The sequence below is a fragment of the Balaenoptera acutorostrata genome, chromosome 7 (genome assembly GCF_949987535.1).
Source record: "Balaenoptera acutorostrata chromosome 7, mBalAcu1.1, whole genome shotgun sequence".
Taxonomy (NCBI): domain Eukaryota; kingdom Metazoa; phylum Chordata; class Mammalia; order Artiodactyla; family Balaenopteridae; genus Balaenoptera; species Balaenoptera acutorostrata.
The window spans coordinates 93,081,733-93,104,589 of record NC_080070.1 but is presented as its reverse complement, the minus strand read 5'-3'; the positions used below and the strand labels follow the sequence as shown (position 1 = coordinate 93,104,589).

The following is a 22,857-nucleotide window of genomic DNA, read 5'->3' as shown; positions in this document are numbered from 1 at the left end:
TAATATTTTATCATATACATACATGTTTTAAGATATTATTAAATTAGACATTAATCTGTATGTCATTAATCTGATGATATTTAATCACAAGATAAATGCTGTTCATCTCAGCATGGTTTGATAGTATTCAGATAGAAAAAAACCCCACATATTTTCATCTCTAAGACTCTTTTGAAGTAAAGTATAACATGAAACACTCAAAATGAGGAAGGCTTGACAGAAGAGATATGCTGATAAGCCAGATGACTTTGCTGAGGGGTCACAAAACTCATGGGATAGAGTAAACTCCAGTGAGTGGATTCTTCTGCAGGATACTTAAAGGAGACATAATTAGTAGTATGAAATGCCAGGATACAATTTACCAAGAACATGGCTGTGAGAAAATAGGACTTTTATAATGAGGCAGGAAGCTGCTAATAATTACTATGACTAATATGTATGCCATGAGTTATAAATATCTGCCCCTGTTGCAATTTTATCCTATAGGTGGCATCAACCTTACCAATTCATAAAGGATCCCTTTCAGCAAGAATGGAAAAAAACTTTGAGACCATATACCCTGGTCCTCAGTTGCTTCAGTTCACGTGGTGATTGTTTTAACAAATTAAATAATTGTCTTGCCCGCCTCGGTCTACGCGCTGCCGTATCTCCTGTAACCCTGCGGTACACGTGCGTGCGCCAGGTGGTCGCTGCGGTAGCATGGACGCTTTGGATCGAGTTGTAAAGCCCAAAACAAAAAGAGCCAAGAGATTCCTTGAGAAAAGAGAACCGAAACTCAGTGAAAATATTAAAAATGCTATGCTGATTAAAGGGGGCAATGCAAGTTCAACAGTGACACAAGTACTTAGAGATGTGTATGCACTGAAGAAACCATATGGAGTTCTGTATAAAAAGAAAAATATTACAAGACCATTTGAGGATCAGACATCATTGGAATTTTTTTCAAAGAAGTCAGATTGTTCTTTATTCATGTTTGGCTCCCATAATAAGAAGCGGCCAAATAATCTAGTAATAGGTCGTATGTATGACTACCATGTGCTGGATATGATTGAAAGGCCCCACAGTATCAAACGTCCGCCTGGCTGGTTTAGAGTATGTTCTGCACTTCACTGCACTGAATGGGAAGATTTACTTTCGAAGCTATAAGTTGCTGTTGAAGAAATCTGGCTGCAGAACACCTCGGATTGAATTGGAAGAGATGGGACCCTCAATGGATCTGGTTCTGAGGAGGACACACCTAGCATCAGATGACCTTTATAAGTTATCTATGAAAATGCCCAAAGCCCTCAAGCCAAAGAAGAAGAAAAATGTCTCTCATGATACTTTTGGTACAACTTATGGAAGAATTCATATGCAGAAGCAAGACCTAAGCAAACTACAAACCAGGAAAATGAAGGGGTTGAAGAAGCGACCTGCAGAAAGGAAAGCAGAAGACCAGGAGAAAAAAATCAAAGAGAATTAAAAAGGATTGATGGAATATAGCCAATAACTGCATTTTTATTGTAGTCTTTACTTAGAATTATCAGCATCAGTTATTTCAGAGTTTCTTGTAAGGTTTTATTGTATATTTTTATAACTTGATAATTTACCTAAATTATATATTATATACATTGTGAACAGTAACATACTAGTATTAGGTTGAAAGTTAGGCTCTTACTGGAGACATTACACCCTGGTATGCCGTTTTCTCTCTGTGATGTGACATTTCCCTCTGCCTACCCCCTACAAAGTCTCCTATCTCATTGGATGGGTGAGTGAGGAGGGATCTCCAGAACAATCATTGGCATTTTAGAGAATTTTGGGTTAAGCTTTAGATAAAGGGAGGAAGTTATGGAAAGTAGAAATGGTCCAAAGTAACTGTATACGTGCTCACTATGAGCTACCTGGAAAGTTGACCCCATCTCCCAGCACATACATACAACCTGACTTTTATTTTTTTACTTTCCTGTTGTTTTACCTGAAATTCTACCAGTTAGAGATTAATTTTGAGATTTTAAGCTCTGTGTCTTAAAACAGATCTCTGAGATGTCCACTACCTGATCATTGACATACTACCTTACTATTGATTATTTTAAGAGATTCTGCTACTAAATGGAGCCCTATTCCTCTTCTTTGGGAGAAAGGAAGTTTTGATAAGGGTTGAAGTGAGAAAGGAGAGATTAGATAAGTTAAGACACAGGACATTTTAGGGTATTGGGTAGCTGTAGGTAGCTAAAGGTCACATGAAGGCCCTGGGTGTTTGCATACAGAGTAGGAGTAAGCCAAAGCCAAACAACTTATTTTGAAATTTTCTTGAAGACTGGCCCTGTGCCTAGGAAAATGGGGGAAAGCTTTCTGCTTCCTACTCCTAGTACTGCAAACTTGTTTTCCCTAAATGTACAATTTAGTTTCCTTGACTGAATCCCTGGCAAAGAGGCTCCTTTATACAAGCACAAGCCAATTATGCTGTAAAAGTACAAACATACATAAACCATGATGTGTTATGTAAAGTAGAAATGCTTTTGTTTTCAATTCCATGTCAAGGAACTCCTCCATGTCTATGTGTGCATGCATTTATGTGAGTTTGCTAAAAGCTAGAACCTCAATTTTACTTTTTTTATCTTTTCCCTTCTCTTGTAAACCCATTCCTTAGCCTTCCTTCTCCCCAGCCCTTTCCTGGCTAATAGTCTCTTAAAAAGGAGGGAGCTGGTATCACTCATTTACACTTGTTACTTGATTATACATTTAACCAAAGACTACACGGTTTTAGATCGGAAGTAGGCATTTGCATTATATGTCTAAATGGGGAGAGAGGGCTAAATTAAAATGATTCATATCCTGCTATCTGCAAGTAGATGGACAATGGACAATAGTTGGGGAGAAGGGGCGTCATGAAAGGAGCATCAGAAATGATGGATGCAGGACTTCTCTGGTGGCACAATGGTTAAGAATCCACCTGCCAATGCAGGAGACAAGGGTTCGAGCCCTGGTCTGGGAAGATCCCACATGCCGCGGAGCAACTAAGCCCATGCGCCACAACTACTGAGCCTGCTCTCTAGAGCGCGTGAGCCACAAGTACTGAAGCCCATGCACCTTGAGCCTGTGCTCCGCAACAAGAGAAGCCACTGCAACGAGAAGCCCACACAGTGCAACGAAGAGTAGCCCCCACTCGCCACAGGTAGAGAAAGCCCATGCGCAGCAACAAAGATCCAATGCAGACAAAAAAAAAAAAAAGGCAATGATGGATGCACAGCCCTTACCCAATGTGTGTCCCCTGGCTGGTCCAGCTAACAATAATGAAGGCAGGCAGATTCAGGAGGCAGAGCCATGGGTCCTTTTCACCAGCCACTTACAGGAAGGACCCTGCCACACTGTATGGCTGTTAGCATAACTGATGCCATCTTGGGCCTGTTCAGTTCCTCCCGTCCTTCAGCTGACCCTACCTAGGGCTGTACTGTGTAGTAAATCTCTGTTGTCAGGGGCTTTGTAGTTAATAGATGTTGTTTAATGACCATTAGGTCCAGGTGGCCCCTGTGCTGTTAGTCTCCAAACAATAATGAAGAGCTTCGCTGACGTATTCCTGGCGCCCATGAGACTAGTTACCCGTTCATAAATCTGGACTTTGGAATTCACTTCCTGTTTCCAAGCACGTACCCCCATACCCTAGGTTAACTGTAAAATTCTCCCAGTGGCAGTTATGAATGCTTCTGGATGTCATCCGCCCTATCCCACCCTGTGAGTAAACTACCTTATAATAAGCTGATCCACTGATTACATGGAGTGGCCTGCCTCATTTTTCGGTTTCAAGATACTGTCTCAGTTTGGTGGGCATCTTTCGTTTCCTTTGTATTTTTCCTATTTTTTAAGATGCTAATACTAATACCAAGCTGTGTATGATTTCATGAAATCTGATTCCTTTTAATAACAAATGCTGCTAAAAAAAAAAAAAATTGTCTTGGATAATCTAACATCTCTTATTTACAGATCAGGGACACCTAGAAATATTATAAGACTCGCTTAAATACAGTTAGGGTTAAGTATTAAGGTTAGATACTAGTCTTTCTGCCTCCTAATTTAGAAATCTTTTCATTACACCATGCTTGAGAGCAGACCTGCAGAGCTTAGAAAACTTACATATATTAAAAAAAAAAAAAGTTTTCTGTCTACAGTCCATTTACAATATATGTTGATATACCTACCTGAAACAATTGACTATCAATTCACTAATGTAAATTCATTTGGGTTACGATGAATTTTATACCTTGCTTCTCATTTTTGTTTAGCTAACTATTGAATAGAATCAAATGAATCTTCATAAAATATGTGAAGAGTATAAATCATTATTACACAATAAAAAGCTGTAGGTTCATCATCTATTTTAAGAAAACCCTTCAAATAAAACGATTACCTGGGAATTTTTGTATTTCTGTTCTTTGGATTTTCTTTAATATTATGCTACAGAAATAAATATTACAAAATAAGATCTTATTGGTACTGCACCCTTGGGGCATAATTTAGCAATTTATTATAAATGTTCAAATTGCTTAATCTAAAATTGAAATTGTTCCAAAAGCTGGCAAAAGTATTGTTTAGAGAGGCATTTTAATATTTCTATATAACTGATTTATGAAATTAAGTTGGGTCCTAGGTGAAATGAAGGTTGGGAAGAACAGAAAAAACACAAAAACACAGATAGTGTAGTATTTCAACCACTGAGAGCAGGTAAGCCCATGAGTGAAGCCACATCATTCCCCTTGCCCTCCCCAGGAACTCACTTTCCGAGTACAACATCAGGAGAGGGTAGCCAGACAGTGCACAGTGGTCTTGCTGAGCTGGGGAGACAGATCACCGCTACTGAGCTGGCTAGAATTTGCTTGGCAAGGTAACAAAGAGAAGGGAGCTGTGCATAAATGGTGCTCCAAAATTTCACATAAAGGTCCCCTTGAGTATGTTGCTGAATAGTAGACTGTATATGTACAGGGAGAAACTTCACAGGTTTAGGCAAAGAACAACTACTAGGGAAAAATGTATCAACCCCCCCCCCAAAAACCCCACAAAAAACAGAAAACAACACTATATGGAACTGTAAGCTGAACAAACACCTGAGCTCACATAAAGCTTGGATATGTTTAATACTGAACTACCAGAGTGGAGAGACCTCACCAAAAACTCAGATCACTAAGTAGTGATTTCAGACAGTCCACGCCTAAGAGTAGGGCTAATCGTTTTTAAAGTAAAAGCTATTAAGACCCACAATACTCAAACTTAAAAACAAACATAAAAGGGTTCAAGCTGATTCACAAGTAAAGTAACTGCTTTCCAGAAAAAAACTCAGCATTCTATGAAGGAAGATAATAAAATCCAAATACGTAATGATGTAGCATACATAGCTATAACTAACCGTATATAATCAAAGTAGTAGTAGTAAAGAAGTAGTAAAATGTGACAGATAACCAGGAGGAAAATAAAAATTAATGATAATAGAACTAAAAATAACAGATATGATGGACTATCTAATGGAAAAATAGAGATTTCATAGATATAAATAAATGTTATGGGTAAATATAAATGTATAAGTATATAAGCTATTATAAATATATTCAAGAACTTGAAGCAAAGCAAGAACATAACAAGCAAACAAGTTAGGAAATATCAGGAGAGTAATGGAAACTGTATATTTACAAAAATTAAATTTCCAGAACTAAAATATATCACATCTTAATGAAGCATTCACTGTATGAGCTGAACAACAGATTAGACACTTCAATAGAAAAGATCAGTGATCTTGAAGAAAACAAATAGGAATCATATAAATTAAAGTATAGAGGAAAAACACCTGAAGAAAAAAAAAAAAAAAAAAAGAAGAGATTGGTAGGAAAACACTAAGAGAATGAGTACATGTATACTTGAAATGCCAGAAGAGATTAGGAAAGAAAAAAATTTTGGAGAACTATCAATTGAATGCTTTCTAAATATGATAAAAATATATAACCCAAAGACTAAAGAAGATCAGCAAATTAAAGGAAAAATAAACAAAAATAAAACCACAGCAATGCATATTATAATCAAATTGAGAAAGCCAAAATCCAAAGAGAAAGTAAAAATTTTAAAGCAGCTGGAGAAAAAAAAAAAAGATATATCAAAGATAAGCGTCCTCTCATTTCTCCAGAGACATAATACAAGACAGAAGAAAATGCAACCACATCATTAAAGCATTGGGAAGAAATGATATATATCTTTCAACTTATAAGATAAATAAAGAAATTTTTAGACAAATAAATATATTGTCCAAAGACCTACACTGTAAGAAATGATAAAGTTTTTGAGTGTAAAGGAAAATGATATCGGATACAAAACTCAGATCTACACAAGCAAATGAAGAGTATCAGAATAGTAAACATATGGATAAGTGTAAATACTTTATCTTTTCTCATATCTTAATTTAAAAAATTCTTGTTTTCTTATTTCTTAAATCTTTCAAATGAATTTTTTTTTTAAATTGATAATAATGTATTTTAGAGTTATATGTATAATTAAAACCTGTGACATGAAGGACAAGAATGAGAAATGGAAACAAAGTAAATAGTTAAAGATTATCCAGAGTACAGTCCAAGTTCCAAAATCAGAAAAAGTCATTAAAAGAAACCTATGAAAAACACTGTATTCCCCACTAAGACACAAAAATTCCTAAAATATTACAAAACCAATTCCAGCAATTAAAAAAAGGGTGGGGATGTGACATTACCAAATAGGGTTTATCTCAAGAATGAAAGTTTGGTTTAACATTCAAAACTTAATAAATGCAATTCAATACCTTAAAACAATAAAAGATAAATTATATGGTCATCTTAATAATTACAGATAAGGTGTTTAAAAAATTCACACCCACTCATGTTAAAAACTCCCCAAGCTGGGAATAGAAGGAAACTTTCTCAACACGATAAAGAACATCTAAAGCAAATCTACAGATAGCATCATATGTGAAAGTGAAAGACTAGTTTAAAAAAGAATTCCCCAAAAGGTTGAAACAAGAAAAATATCATACTTTTGTTCAGCAATTTACTGGAGGTTCCAGCTAGTGCAAAAATTCAAGAAATATAAGAGTACAAAATCCTAAGGAATCTGTCAAAAAACTACAACAACTAATAATTAAATTTAGAATGGTTACAGGACACAAGGTTAATATATAATATTTTATTTTTATATCCTAACAATGAACAACTGAAAAACGAATTAAAATATATATTATTTTTGATAGCAAGACCTCCATCCCCCCACCCCGGTCCGTAGAAAAATTGTCCTCCACGAAACTGCTCCCTGGTGCCAAAATGTTTGGGGACTGCTGACTTGAACACAAGCACTGTGATACCTACCTACACTGTCAATCTGATAAATGAGAAGGCTACTAAGTGACTAACAGGTAGGATAAGCTGGACAGAGGGATGATTCATTTCCCAGGCAGGACAGAGCTAGACAGCGTGGGATTTCATCACGTTCCTTAGAATCCTGCACAATTTAAAACTTATGAAGTGTTTATTTCTGGAATTTTCCATTTAGTATTTTCAAGCCACAGTTGACCATGGGTACCTGAAACTGCGAAAAGTGAAACCGTGGATAAGGGGGAGATGGCTGTACTTTCTTACTGCTGTGGTAACAAACTACTACAAACTTAGTGGCTTAAAAAATCTACCATGGACAGTCCAATATATTTCTTCAGCAAAAACAGACTGATAGTTAGTATGGTCATTGGCAGACTATCAAAGAGGTCCACACAGAGTTTTGGTTAAAAGCATCCACAACAATTCATAATTCTGAAATCTGTGCCTTATATGAAACAATTTTCTTAAAATATATGTTATTATTAGTGTATTCTCTCCCTCCGAAATGTTTTTCTGTGATGTTAGCCCCAGTGATGAATTTTACCAGGCCTTTTAATACATCACCTATACTTTATTTTCTTAAGAAATGAGCTTCATAACTTCCTAATAATAGTTTAAATGGCAAAATGTGATTTTGTATATTTTAAATTTAAAAAGTTAAAAAGCCAAAATATTTATAATAGTGATAGTCCATCTTTATGGGAACAGAATTGAGAGAATTGCATTTTAGAGGAACTAAATAGAAAGCAATTGGCACATGATTCTTTGTATTATTAATATCTTCTTTGTGAAAATCTATTAATTTGTTTTTGTATGTGAATACAGTAAAACTTGAAAAGGAATCACAGCATAGTTATGGATATATTATCTACTTTTAATTTAAAGTTAGTAAGACTTGAAAAGATATTAAGAATATTTATGGCATGTTATTACTATTAGTAATCAAATTTTTTAAAAGACATTGGACATGGTACAATATACACTAAAAACATGATAAACTAATCATTTAATGTTTTCAAAAACTCTATGTATTCAGATCATAGAATTTTCAAACTAATGAAAACAAGATTAAACAAGAAGATAATACTTTTGTATCTTGTTTGATTTGGAAAAAATAAGTTGATTTGAATGGTAAATTACCGGATTTCCATTTTTCACCTTTACTTTCACTATGGTAGTAACTTTGTCTATGACACTTAAAAGGAAGACTTTTGAGGTGGGTTATTAATTTAAACACTGAATTCTCTTTTTTGTCTCTTTCCTCTCCTCCTTTTTCTCCACTTTTTCCCCCTTTTTCTCCTTTTTCCTTCTTTCTTTTCTTCCTCATTTCTTTCCTTCCTTTCTTTCACTAATCTTTTATATATTTCTGTGTCATGTGCTTACTATGACTAAATCACTATGTTCTGACTTCAGTGTGCTCTACCTGAGAGAAAGTATGTGTAAACATAATAATCTATATCTATAACATAATTATCTGCTATAATCTGAGTGTGAACAAAGTATACTTGTGGCTATCCTAGGAAAGAGGTTGAGGGTGGTGATAGAAACTTCACAAAGAAGGAAATCCTGCTTCATATGGTTTAAAAGAAGAAATAACAATTCACTAAGCAAAGAACAAGAGGTAAATACCAGTAAATTTCTAGTAGATACCAATAAATACCACATGTGAGAAGTGCTTAGTTGCATAGGTAAGAATGAACTTTGCTAAGACAACATTTTGTAAGAGGGATTTTCACTTCCTTGTTCGTGACTCAGAGTACTAGAATAATGCATGGAAAAATATCTGGAGTAGACTTGGAGTTAATTCTTTAGCTAAGAATTTTTAAAGACCAGCAATAAAGAAAAACTAATGGAAAAACAATATCCCTAGTCTCAAGAATAAAAAATATAATTATAAGACAGTTTACTAACATAGTATACTATGTTAGTAATGTATACATATACATTCAACAACTTATAGTTGTTGTATAGTATAGAATGGTCTTCAAATTTTTTCTCTACTAGGAATAATGAAAATAGATTGCCAAGTCCAACTATAAGAATGTCCCTTTTCTCATCTTCTCATTTCTTATTCTGCATCATTTCCATGTTGCCAGTTTTTACTTTTAGCTGTATTACTCTGGTAGGGGAGTAATTAGTTTAAAAAAGGTGAAATTTGCAGAAATAGAGGTAAGTTAGAAACTCCTCTGAGTACCTGCTTGAGAATATATATGTGAGATTTCAGTGAGGCATTTTTGACACAGTATATTTAATGCTGGGGCTTTTGGATTCGGCCGATGATTGATTGAATAATGGATTGATTGATTGTTCTTTCTAGATATATATAGATATACAAACATATACATATATGGATGGCTAGATAGATAGAAAGTCTTAACTTACACTTCTCATTTCTTGTTCTATCTCATTGTTCAGGAATGGTTTTTATGACCACATCTGGCAACCCTCAAACTCACCCCCTTCATTTAATATCTATGTTTCTATATTACAATATAAGAAAACAAAACCTGTTTTTTACTACCAGATAACTTGCATGTTTTAGGTCTTAATTAAAATCACTATGAACAACTGAAACACATTTAAGTACATCTGGCTCAAACAAATGATTGAGATCATAAGATCACAGCCAAAGCCCTTTATTTCCATCTTATATTTAGGAGATTATGAAAGAACAATTATTTACATTGACAAAAAAATAAATAAACAAACCATGATTTAGTTATTCATTGATAAAAATCAAATTCTGAATTCTGACTATTGGGATACTTGAAAATTTAATGATTGGGCTCTATGAGTTTATTCTGGAAGATAAGGAAAATGTGAACCTATAAAAAAATGGACCAGCCACCTCAGAAGTTTTCAAATATGTGAGAAAAAAATCTTGGTTTAAAAGAGAATGATGGATTTTCACAGATATGGTTAGTGCTGATTTAGTTTTATACAATTTGCTTTTGCTTTAATGTGTGATTAGAGAAAGGCACCAAGGAAGGGGAGAGGGGAATAGGGAAAGCTTAGGCTTGTAGAAGAGGTAGGGTCAGGGAGATCTTTTGTACAGCCTATTTGGTGATTTTAAAACAACAACAAACCAATACCCTCATATTTTAATATCACTATGTTGACTGCTAAATGACTGCAGCAAATTAGTAGAAAAAATTGTGTTGCTTCAGATGAAGATTTAGAATCAAGGTAGTGAAAGTAAGGATAGAGAGGAACACAAAGATAGGGAGGCATTGTTCAGCTGAGAAAATAAAAGGTGATAGGTTTGATATGGAAAGTGAGGAAGGAGAAGTCTAGAAGTCCAAATAACTCTCAAGTTTCTGATTTTGGAATTAAAAGGATTGGTGCCTTTTATTTTACTGAGCATCTACTGTGTGCCAAGACTGTTCCAGATGTTGGTGATAGTGCAGTAGACAAGCCAAGTCTCTATCTTCTTAGAAATTTTTTTCTAGTGATGGAGACCAATTATAATCAAATTAGCAAAAAACTGGTTTTATAGACAAAGATAAAGTTTGACGAGACAGAAGTGAAAGAAAGGGATATAAGAAAGAGTTATTTTCAGAAGAGAAAGAAGATAGCTCACTGAAAACATGACATCTGAGCCAAGACTTGAGAGAAGTGAGGATATGAAGGAATGGTATTTCTATTACCTTTGGCCTAATTGTATTCATATCCTGGACTTTGGGACTGATTCCAATTTGCATGACAGTCTTAATGTTCCCTTTTTTCTTTTTTTTTTACAATGCAACTGGGGAGCTACTTTTCATCACTCGTTAAGCCAAGTTTTGAAAACGGTGCAGCTGGCAGGCTGTCTTATGCTTTCTGTTACAGTATTGCTGGTAACTTACTTTTCCAAACTTTGCATGCTGTTCTAGACACATTTTATCTAAATCATGATCCCCAGAGATGGGTAATCATTTTTTGTATTCCAAGAATGTTGAATCTCTAAAATAAGGAATCAGGGTATTAGTCATTTCTCATCTCTCCCAATCACCACCATACAGGTATGAGCTTAACTTAGTCTTACATTAAGACCACAAGCACACTGCTAGTTTCTTCCTCTAGAGGTTTGCTCAGATTTTCAAAAATACCTTGTCCAAGCTCTGAAATTTTCAAATGGATTTGGCTATGAATGAAGAAAAACCTTTGTTGTAGTATTTTTGTCCCTGCTCCACATTTGGTGATTTAAGGAGAATAAAGAACAATTACAGCTAAATTTAAGTTTGTGTTCATGTTGTTATTGATGGGGTTAGTAAACATGTATAGTAAACATATGTATGTATATATATACATGCATATGTATATATGCTATATTATCTATATATTTATATATATTTATAGATGGAATCAGATGGATAGATGAATTCAAATTTTTCATATTCACCAAGTAACTTTCATGAAAATTCCTTTATTTCCTGTTTGTTGAAGTTTATCAGTGAGTTACTTAAAGTGTTAGAAGTTATGCTTATTTGGATCTGAATTCCTACTAAAACTAAAGGCATAAAATTATCTAATATGACTGGCCTCTGATGGTGACAAAGCAAAATTAAAAATCATATTGATAGTACATGCATAATGTTACTTTTCTCCATTATTCTGTTATTTCTTCTGCCCCTTTCTCTTTTCTATGATCTGACACTCATCAGGTCTGAGATTAATATCAATAATACTCTCAAGACAAGTATTTAGCATATACTAGAAATATTTGCATTCCAGGGATGAAAGCCAGTTTACAAATAATTTAATTAATATGATGCACTGCTGTGCAAGGAACAAGTCTATTGCTGGGCTCTGTATAGCTCATTTATCTGTGTTTTATGAATTTTAAATAATGTTTATTTTGCTAAACAACTTTATTTCAGTTAGTGTGCAAAACAGAAGAAAAGCAAAACTTACCAAGGAGAGCTTTTAACCATTTTTTTATATTATTACACACCATGAACACCATATGTTCTACAAAGCCTAAAGTTTATACTATCTGGCCATTTACAGAAAAAGGTTTGCTGACTCCTGTCTTAAAATGATGATCATTTATAATTTCTCATGGTTTCTGTTAGTAAGGATTCAAAGCAGCCAATTCAGTGGTTTGGCCTTAGGGTTTCTCATGAGGCTTATAGTCAGATGTTGGGTGAGGATGCAGTTATCAAAAGGTTTGACTGGAGCTAGACTACATCCCCAGACAACCTCTGACCATGAGGCTAACTACCACAGTCCACCCTCTTTTCTTCAAATGTTCATGTGCCTTTCTAGAAAAAAATAGACCCACCCCCATCCAAAGGCCTCAAAGTCACCACCCTACAAATCATCAACTCAAATTCAAGGATCTTATCTTCTAAAAGAGTGACAGATGTCCCCTTGGTCCTTGGATCCATTTCCTCCCGATCTGAAAGCCTGTGAACAAAAACGGCCTAGTTATCTGGTCCCCATATACTCAACATAGAATGGTGGGACAGGCAGAGCAAAACAATAGCAGACATTCCTGATCAAAAAGAAGGCGGGAGGCATATCAGGAGTCAGTTGGTCAATAGCACTTCTGAAATCCAGCTGGCACAGTTGCTACAACCACGCAGGTCTCATTATATAGCCAACTAGGACCTGGGCAGCCAGTTCTTAGAGTAAGGGAGGGGGATACCTGTAGTCTCCAAGAGCGTCGAGTGTGCAAGCTCGTTTGAGAAATTCCAGGAAACTGAACTTCTTCAGGAGCCTGGAGGGATTTGAGGAGTCTGAGATTTTGCAAATTTGGCCAATGGAGGCTTAGAGATATTTTTTCTTGTTAGGGATAGTATGCCTTGTTGTGCTACTCAATTTGATTTAGCCTAGGAAATACAAATTCAGATGTTGCAAAAATCAGACTTTCCACTGAATAGAATGTTGCATTTTCTATCTTACGGAGAAAAAGATTAGTAGTAAATAATTGTTTGTTTTAACACCCTTCGTGTGTAGCCTAAACATTTCCAGGAGCTCTCTGACCTTCACAATCCTCTAGATTTCTCCAATATCTTTAGATTTTCTAGACTTAGGAATGATAAATTAATGGTGAACTTAACTGAATAAAGTTGAGAAAGGTTAAATTGAACAAAGGTAAGAAGACATCTAGGTCATTACTCACATTTAAAAAAAACTATTTCAGAACCATAAGAGAGAAATGAGATACCATACTTTCATAAACCACCTAGTAAACAGACCCACAAATAACCCAAAGATCTGGGTTTTTTTCAAAATGAAAATAGCTTTTTACCTTCAAGTAATGTATACTAATGTATTTTAAAATCAAAACATAAATACTAAAATGTTATTTTAAACCATTTGAAACAGTTATTTTTAAAAATAAACAATATAAAGGTATATAATATAAAAAGTGAAGCTCTTCCCTCATGCTTCCTAATGCAGAAGTAGCCACTTCTCACTCCCTTGTGTGATTCAGTGTGACTGGTTTTTGTGCCACGTAAGATCTCTTCCTTAAGTAGATGGTATTCCTAAATATATTGTTCTGCAACTTGCATTTCTCATTTTGAAAGCATCGAGATCCTATAGGTTACATGCATGCGTATACTTTTGCCCATATTCCTTAATGACTCAAATCTTTTAAAAGTTCAGTCTGCTTTATCCACACCACATCCCCCACACCAAATGATGTGAAGGGATTTTAACATTTCTCTGGTATCCTATACAGTACGGTCTAGATAATAATTATTTTAGAATTATTTTCATATTTATCCACCTTGTAACTTTATGACTTCTCATAATTTGTGGGACATATGGAAAGTACTCCATAAATATTTATTGTTTTATGCTGCATGCCATTTAAGCTGAGTTAGAGCCAATTCACTGTAAAATTTAGAGCACTGGCTTTGGTCACAAGCATCTAGGTTCAGACCCTGGTTCCGCCGTTTTCTAGCTGTATGATCTTGGGCAAGTTACTTAACTTATTATGGGTGCCACTGTGTCCTCATCCTCATAAAATGGTACCTATTCTGATTAGAACAGTTTTCCCCATCTCTATTTTGACTTGTCCCTTACTGTTTGAGAATCATCTCATCTCTTACCACTGCTGGCTGTCTCTTCTTCCCCTGGGTAACCACAGGAACACAGAACAGCCTCCCTTATTCCAGTTGTATTTGAATAGCTTACCCAACACTAAGAGTTATCCATGACAGAGCAATGGAAAAGGTTCCAGCTCCTCCCACCGCTTTCAGACTCAGATGAAGAGCTGCCTTGTGGTAGGAGCCTCATATTGAAGAGCTGGGGCTTAATACCCCATGGAGAGAAATTTGACCAGCGACAGATAAGACGCAGGAGGCATCCACAGATCAATCTCTTTCCATTACTCAGAGTTAATGTGAGAACTAGTACCTAGAAAAATGTCTGTACTTAAAAAAATTATTGCCTTATAAAAGAAGGCAAATTATATTTTTAATATAAATAAGTGGTAAACATATGGTATGGGATAGTAAATATACTTTATTTAGGTATAAGATTTCATTGGAAATCCATATATAATAATTTACAAATTATTCTTAGTCTGTTCATAAAGAGAATATATTCATATTCAATGTATTCATTTTTAGGTCCAATAATTCAACATCTTTTAATTGCTGTCATAATTGAATTCTTCCTATTTTAATGAATCTTTACTTTTATCCCTAAGTATTTTTTAATTTCCCCCCAAATTTCTATTATAATATATCAAGATGTAGACATAATACGAAAAGACCAGGATTTTACATTCCCCAATACTTACTGTTATAACCCCCAGGGAAACATCATTGTCTAGTTGAAAAAAATAACTAAACTAGAAGCCAAAATTCTGAACTCAACTCACCATCCCAGCACTCATTACCTGTTAGATGTGTGACTGCGGCCAGGAACGTTCCTCTTTGAGTCTTAGATCCATGACATGAACTATATGAGATGGCTTTAAAAAGGCCTTCCAGCCCTAACACATTATGAGGGTTTTTTTTTTTAAATGATTGCATACATACCTACACCCACACACACATTCCAACACATAGCCCAATATATTTATCTTGACCCCCACTTTAGCTCATTCAACTTGATGTTTATTCTATCACAGATTATTTTTGTTTTCACTAGGAAATTCATTTACTATTCATCAAATAAATATCAAGTAACTACAATTGTACCCTTCATTAAAAGCTGTTGAGAATACAGTGGCAAGTAGAACATGGTCCCTGCCTTCCCAGCTAGGGCTCCTTACATTGTTCCTTGGACCAGTAATCTTCAGTTTGCTTATGGCTTCGTGCTGGTAATACTCAGGTGTGTCCCTCACAGCAAATCTCTGGAACTGCTGACCTGTGAGCAACCCCTCTTCTTAGACTGGGATGCATCTAGTCTCTCCTCTTTACAGGTGCTAAAATAGAGACCTGATGTCCTTGGCTGGGATCCAGACAGTTGAGGCAGCTCAGAGAAATGTGGTTTGTAATCACTGTTGTTCCTTGCTGTCCAGAGTGTCTAACTCATCACCTCCAGGTAGTGCTTATTTTCCAAGTCTTGGTGTCTTGTTACAATATGACTGAGGTGATTTTTTAAACGTAACTCATTAAGCTTTATCATACAGCAAAAAATTTCCTTTATCCCCCAAATTATAGTTTCAGTAATCTACCTTTCAATATTCACAGGCAAAACCATTTTTCCCAAGGTGTGTCAGGGATAGACAGATGGCTGGATTCGGAGAATTTTCTCTAATTAGCACATGCTGACTCCTGACACAGTTTGTTCTTCTGACAAGTAGAGTGTGATAATTTCTATAATCAGAGATGCCCAGAGAATTGGTATCTAAATCAGACAGAAGGGCAAGAAAAAGCTTAGCACTTTAAGAAACCTGAAAATAATTCAATAGAGCTGAACATCTGGAATCAACTTGAACTGAACTTTACTATTCTAGCCTTTAAGCAAATGGCATGTAGGGCATTGTTCAGAAAATTCCTAAATGTAACTAAAATATTACTTTTTCTCATGGGAGTCATTTGGTTAAGTTTCCAATTTCAATTATTTTACAACACGGAAGCAGTGATATTCTAAGATGATAGTAATACTAATATATTATTTTACAAGTGTCAGCATATATTTATGTGTATATATGTATACAAAAGCACATTGTAGTATTTAGTGCTTTGTTGTAAACCTCTATTTCAGTGCTATCAACATACTTTGAAATTGTTGTTTACTTTTCTGTTTCCTCCGTTCCTCCATTCTAGACAAGAATATGCAGGGACTGTATTTGTTCAACATTTTATTTGGTAAAATTGTTTGACAGAAGCTACCAAAGCTAAATATACATATGCTCTGACTCAGAAATTTTATTCCCAAATATATACCCAGCAGAATTGCATACATATATGCATCAGTAGATTTGCACATGAATGTTCCCGACTAGAGAATGTTCAATAAATACTTGTTGTGTGACCTAATGAACTGATGTGTTTTATGTTTGGCAATGTACTAACAAAAATGTTAAAGTATAGAATTTGAATACTATTTCAAAATCTTATATCTCACCAAAACATTCTTGTCTGTTTCTAAAGATCATCATAGCTAAGTTTCTTTTTTCAGTACGTTTAATATAAAAAAAAAAAGATGAATTAGAAAGGTTTTTATTTAAAATGCTTAGTTTTAATCTGACAATTTTATATATGATTGATTATTTCAGAGAAGATATCCAGTCTGAATTCACTTTTCAAAACAAAAATATGGAAATTATTTGTCATTTATCCTTCACTTACTGAAAACGTGTTTGTTAGATTTTTTTTTTTTTTTTTTTTAATAAGGACTTAAAATCCTTCATGGGTTAGTTTTTTTTTTTTTTTTTTTTTTTTTTTTTTTAAAGCGCTCCTGACTTATTTATTTATTTTTTATTTTTTTGGCTGTGTTGGGTCTTCGTTTTTGTGCAAGGGCTTTCTCTAGTTGTGGCAAGTGGGGGCCATTCTTCATCGCGGTGCGCGGGCCTCTCACTGTCGCGGCCCCTCTTGTTGTGGAGCACAGGCTCCAGACGCGCAGGCTCAGTAGTTGTGGCTCACGGGCCTAGCCGCTCCGTGGCATGTGGGATTTTCCCAGACCAGGGCTCGAACCCGTGTCCCCTGCATTGGCAGGCAGATTCTCAACCACTGCGCCACCAGGGAAGCCCATGTTAGATTTTTAAAAGAAGACTAGAAAAGCACTGAATGCTTATTAAAGCATTCTTTGTGTCTTGGTTATCAATATGATATAAAACTTCTGACAACATTCAAAGAAAATAAAATGAGACCAAAAAAACCCCCAAACAAAAAACTCTTACCTTCAGTAAGAGCCAACTAATTTCTTTTTTTAAATTAATTTTTATTGGAGTATAGTTGATTTACAATGTTATGTTAGTTTCTGCTGTACAGCAACGTGAGTCAGTTATACATATACATATATCAACTCTTTTTTAGAGTCTTTCCCATGTAGGTCATTATGGAGTACTGAGTAGAGTTCCCTGTGCTATACAGTAGGTCACCATTAGTTATCTGTTTTATATGTAGTAGTGTGTATATGCCAATCCCAATCTCCCAATTTATCCCTTCCCCCGCCTCTCCCCCCTGGTAACCATAAGTTTGTTTTCTACATCTGTGACTCTATTTCTGTTTTGTAAATAAGTTCATTTGTATCATTTGTTTAGATTCCACGTATAAGCAATATCATATGATATTTGTCTTTCTTTGTGGACTTACTTCACTCAGTATGACAATCTCTAGGTTCATCCATGTCACTGCAGATAGCGTTATTTCATTCTTTTTATGGCTGAGTAATATTCCATTGTATATGTGTACCACATCTTTATCCATTCATCTGTCGATGGACATTTAGGTTGCTTCCATGTCCTGGCTATTGTAAATAGTGCTGCAGTGAAGTTTGGAGTGCATGTGTCTTTTCAAATTATGGTTTTCTCCAGAGATATGCCCAGGAGTGGGATTGCTGGATCATATGGTAGCTCTATTTTTAGTTTTTTAAGGAACCACCATACTGTTCTCCATAGTGACTGTATCAGTTTACATTCCCACCAACAGTGCAAGAGGGTTCCCTTTTCTCCACACCCTCTCCAGCATTTATTGTTTGTAGATTTTTTGATGATGGATACTCTGACTAGTGTGAGGTGATACCTCATTGTAGTTTTGATTTGCATATCTCTAATAATTAGTGATGTTGAGCATCTTTTCATGTGCTTTCTGGACATCTATATGTTTTCTTTGGAGAAATGTCTATTTAGATCTTCAGCACAATTTTTTTTTTAACATCTTTATTGGAGTATAATTGCTCCACAATGGTGTATTAGTTTCTGCTTTATAACAAAGTGAATCAGTTACACACATACACATGTTCCCATATCTCTTCCCTCTTGCGTCTCCCTCCCTCCCACCCTCCCTATCCCACCCCTCTAGGTGGTCACAAAGCATCGAGCTGATCTCCCTGTGCTAGGCGGCTGCTTCCCACTAGCTATCTATTTTATATTTGATAGTGTATATATGTCCATGCCACTCTCTCACTTTGTCACAGCTTACCCCCTTCCCCCTCCCCATATCCTCAAGTCCATTCTCTAGTAAGTCTGTGTCTTTATTCCCGTCTTGCCCCTAGGTTCTTCATGACCTTTTTTTTTTTTTTTCTTAGATTCCATATATATGTGTTAGCATACGGTATTTGTTTTTCCCTTTCTGACTTACTTCACTCTGTATGACAGACTCTAGGTCCATCCACCTCACTACAAATAACTCAATTTCGTTTCTTTTTATGGCTGAGTAATATTCCATTGTGTATATGTGCCACATCTTCTTTATCCATTCATCTGTTGATGGACACGTAGGTTGCTTCCATGTCCTGGCTATTGTAAATAGAGCTGCAATGAACATTTTGGTACATGACTCTTTTTGAGTTACGGTTTTCTCCGGGTATATGCCCAGTAGTGGGATTGCTGGGTTGTATGGTAGTTCTATTTTTAGTTTTTTAAGGAACCTCCATAATGTCCTCCATAGTGGTTCAGCACAATTTTTGATTGGGTTGTTTGGGCTTTTTTTGATATTGAGCTGCATGAGCTCTTTGTATATTTTGGAGATTAATCCTTTGTCAGTTGCTTCATTTGCAAATATTTTCTCCCATTCTGTGGGTTGTCTTTTCATGTTGCTTATGGTTTCCTTTACTGTGCAAAAGCTTTTAAGTTTAATTAGGTCCCATTTGTTTATTTTTGGTTTTGTTTTCATTAGGAGGTGGATCAAAAAGATTTTGCTGCGATTTATGTCAGAGAGTGTTCTGCCTATGTTTTCCTCTAAGAATTTTATAGTATCCAGTCTCACATTTAGGTCTTTAATCCATTTTGAGTTTATTTTTGTGTATGGTGTTAGAGAATGTTCTAACTTCATTCTTTTACATGGAGCTGTCCAGTTTTGCCAGCACCACTTATTGAAGAGACTGTCTTTTCTCCATTGTATAGTCTTGCCTCCTTTGTCATAGATTAGGTGTCCATAGGTGTGTGGGTTTATCTCTGGACTGTCTATCCTGTTCCATTAGTCTGTATGTCCATTCTTGTGCCAGTACCATACTGTTTTGATGACTGTAGCTTTGTAGTATAGTCTGAAGTCAGGGAGCCTGATTCCTCCAGCTCCATTTTTCTTTCTCAAGATTGCTTTGGTCTTTTAGGGCTTTTGTGTTTCCATACAAATTGTAAATTTTTTTTTGTTCTACTTCTGAAAAATGTTATTGGTAATTTGAAAGGGATTTCATTGAATCTGTAGATTATTTTTGGTAGTATAGTCATTTTGACAGTATTGATTCTTCCCATCCAAGATCATGGTATATCTCTCCATCTGTTTGTGTCATCTTTGATTTCTAAGAGCCAACTGATTTCTTAAAAACAAATTTCTTGATATTTCTAGTTTATTTTCCTAACTTTATTTGTATTCCTACGTGCACACCATAATAGAGTTAACCACTGAGTTTCTTGATCACATTGCATAGTGGGTTTCAAATCAATATTTTCAATGCAAGACACCTTGTGACAGCAAATACTAAGTAAAGCATTTCTCTGAGTTATGAACACCAGATCTAAACACTTTCTTTGTATAAGGATATTGTTGAGTACCATTTCTTACCCTTCCTATTTTTTCTTAGCTTTCATTTAGTATAGAATCTGGCACATAAGAAACATTTAGAAAAGTTGCTAGTTGCTATTATCATTGGTCTTGTTATTGTTGAATAAGATATTTTGTATTTATTATTTTAAATTAAACTTTTCATTGAATATAGTACACACATAAAAGTTAGCAGATCATAAGTGAAAAGTGATAAACTTTCAAAAGCAAAATAAATTAAAACCCTTGTAACTTCCATCCAAATAGAGAAATAGAACATAACGGTAGCCCAAGAATCTTAGTCATACTCCTATTTAGTAAACAACCCCACAGTTAATGATTATCCTGATTTTTAATCACTATAGACTAGATTTCTTGTTTTGAACTTGAGATAAGTGGACTTATGCAGTATACTCTCCATTGTGTCTGGTTTATAGTGTTCAACATTCTGAGATTCATTCATGTCGCCTTGTGTATCAGTGATTCATGTGTTTTAATTTCTTTATAACATTCAGACACTTCATCAAAGAAGATATATGTGTGGCAAATAAGCACATTAAAAGATGTGAAAATCCTTAGTCATTAGGCAAATGCAAGTTAAAAGCATAATAAGATACAACTACACATCTATTAGAAAGTTAAAACTATAAAGACTTACCATACCAAGTGTTGGCATAGATGGTGAAACAATTAGAATTCTCATATATTGCTGGAATTTAAAGTGGTACAAATACTTTGGAAAACATTTTGACATTTTCTTAAAAAATTAAACATTGACTTACTGTATGATTCAACCATTCAAATCTTAGAAATTTACCCAAGAACAATGAAAGCACATACCCTTAAGAAGGCATATCACAAGAGTAGTGATAGCAGATTTATTCTTGAGAGTCCCAAACTGGAAACAACTCAAATGTCCATCAACAAGTGAACAGATTTAAAAATTGTGGTATACCCCTACAATGGAATTTTGTATTCCATTCAAAATTCAAAAAGAATAAGTCTTGTTATGTAAACTAACAAAAAGAATTTCAACATAATTGTACTGAATGAAAGAAGTCAGATTAAAGAAGAGTACGTACTGTTTTATTTCATTTTTGTTATATTCTGAAAAATGCAAACTAATATATGGTGAGAGAAAATAAAGCAGTGGTTGCCTGGGAAACTGGAAGCAAGTAGTTAAAGGAGGGAGAGATTACATAAAGGCTTGAGGAAACTTGAGGGTGATAGATTTATTCAATATCTTGATGTAGTGATAGTTCTACAAATGCATATGTCAAAGCTTATCAAATGAATAGTTTGTGTGCATTTTGTTATATACTAATTATATACTTCAACAATGTTAAAATATTTGTTAAAATATTTTCCTCAATAGTTTAAAAGATAATTTGATGCTTATTAGTAATCATAATCATTGAAAGAATAAATGAACTGAAACATTCATCTCTAGTGTTCTAAAATTTTGGTTAGTTTCCAATATACTTGGAAATAAATAACATTTTATAAGCTGAGTGAGGAATCGGTATGTGTCTGAGAAGTCCAAATGATGATAAGTAAACATACATTTATCCATTTGTTCCACAGATACTTCTTTTTTATTTAATACCTGCTATGAGTTAGGAGTTCCACATGCAGAAATGAACAAGTAACTCCTCTCCTCAAGTTGAATTCTATTGAGGAACAACTAAGCCTGAATTTCTGCTCTGGTTTGTGTAAAGTTATGATGTAAATATTGTGTTACAAGTGTGCTTTTTGAGGGAGAGGTCCTGCCCAGAGGTGAGCAAACATTCAATTTCTTTAGGTAACTGAGAAGGAGAGAAATTCTTCTGGACCAAGAGAAAGTAGTGGGAGAAGTGGATTTGAGGAAGAACTCCAGTTAAAAATTATTATAGTGCTTGAAGAAGATACAGAGAGACCTTGAAGCTTATGAGATATCCAGTTTATGCTGGAAGTTGGGATCAGGAACTTTAGAATCTGTAGGTAGTAGAGAGAACCAAGTGTGTGGACAACGTGGTCTAGGAAGAGTGTGTAGAGGAAAAAAGCGAGGTAAGAAAGGTTAAGGCCAGCTCTTCATTATAGGCACAAGAAAGAGAGCAAACGAGGGCTTCCCTGGTGGCGCAGTGGTTGAGAATCGGCCTGTCAATGCAGGGGACACGGGTTCGAGCCCTGGTCTGGGAAGATCCCACATGCCACGGAGCAACTAGGCCCGTGAGCCACAACTCCTGAGCCTGCGTGTCTGGAGCCTGTGCTCCGCAACAAGAGAGGCCACGATAGTGAGAGGCCCGCGCACCGTGATGAAGAGTGGCCCCCGCTTGCCACAACTAGAGAAAGCCCTCGCACAGAAACGAAGACCCAACACAGCCATAAATAAATAAATAAATAAATAATAAATAAAAAAGAAAGAG

The 22,857-nt window shown here is 35.2% G+C and overlaps 1 pseudogene; it reads left to right on the top strand.

Moving 5' to 3' along the window:
* The first annotated feature begins 626 nt into the window (after positions 1-626).
* On the top strand, positions 627-2,489 carry LOC102998245 (ribosome production factor 2 homolog; annotated as a pseudogene).
* Positions 2,490-22,857: the final 20,368 nt, after the last annotated feature.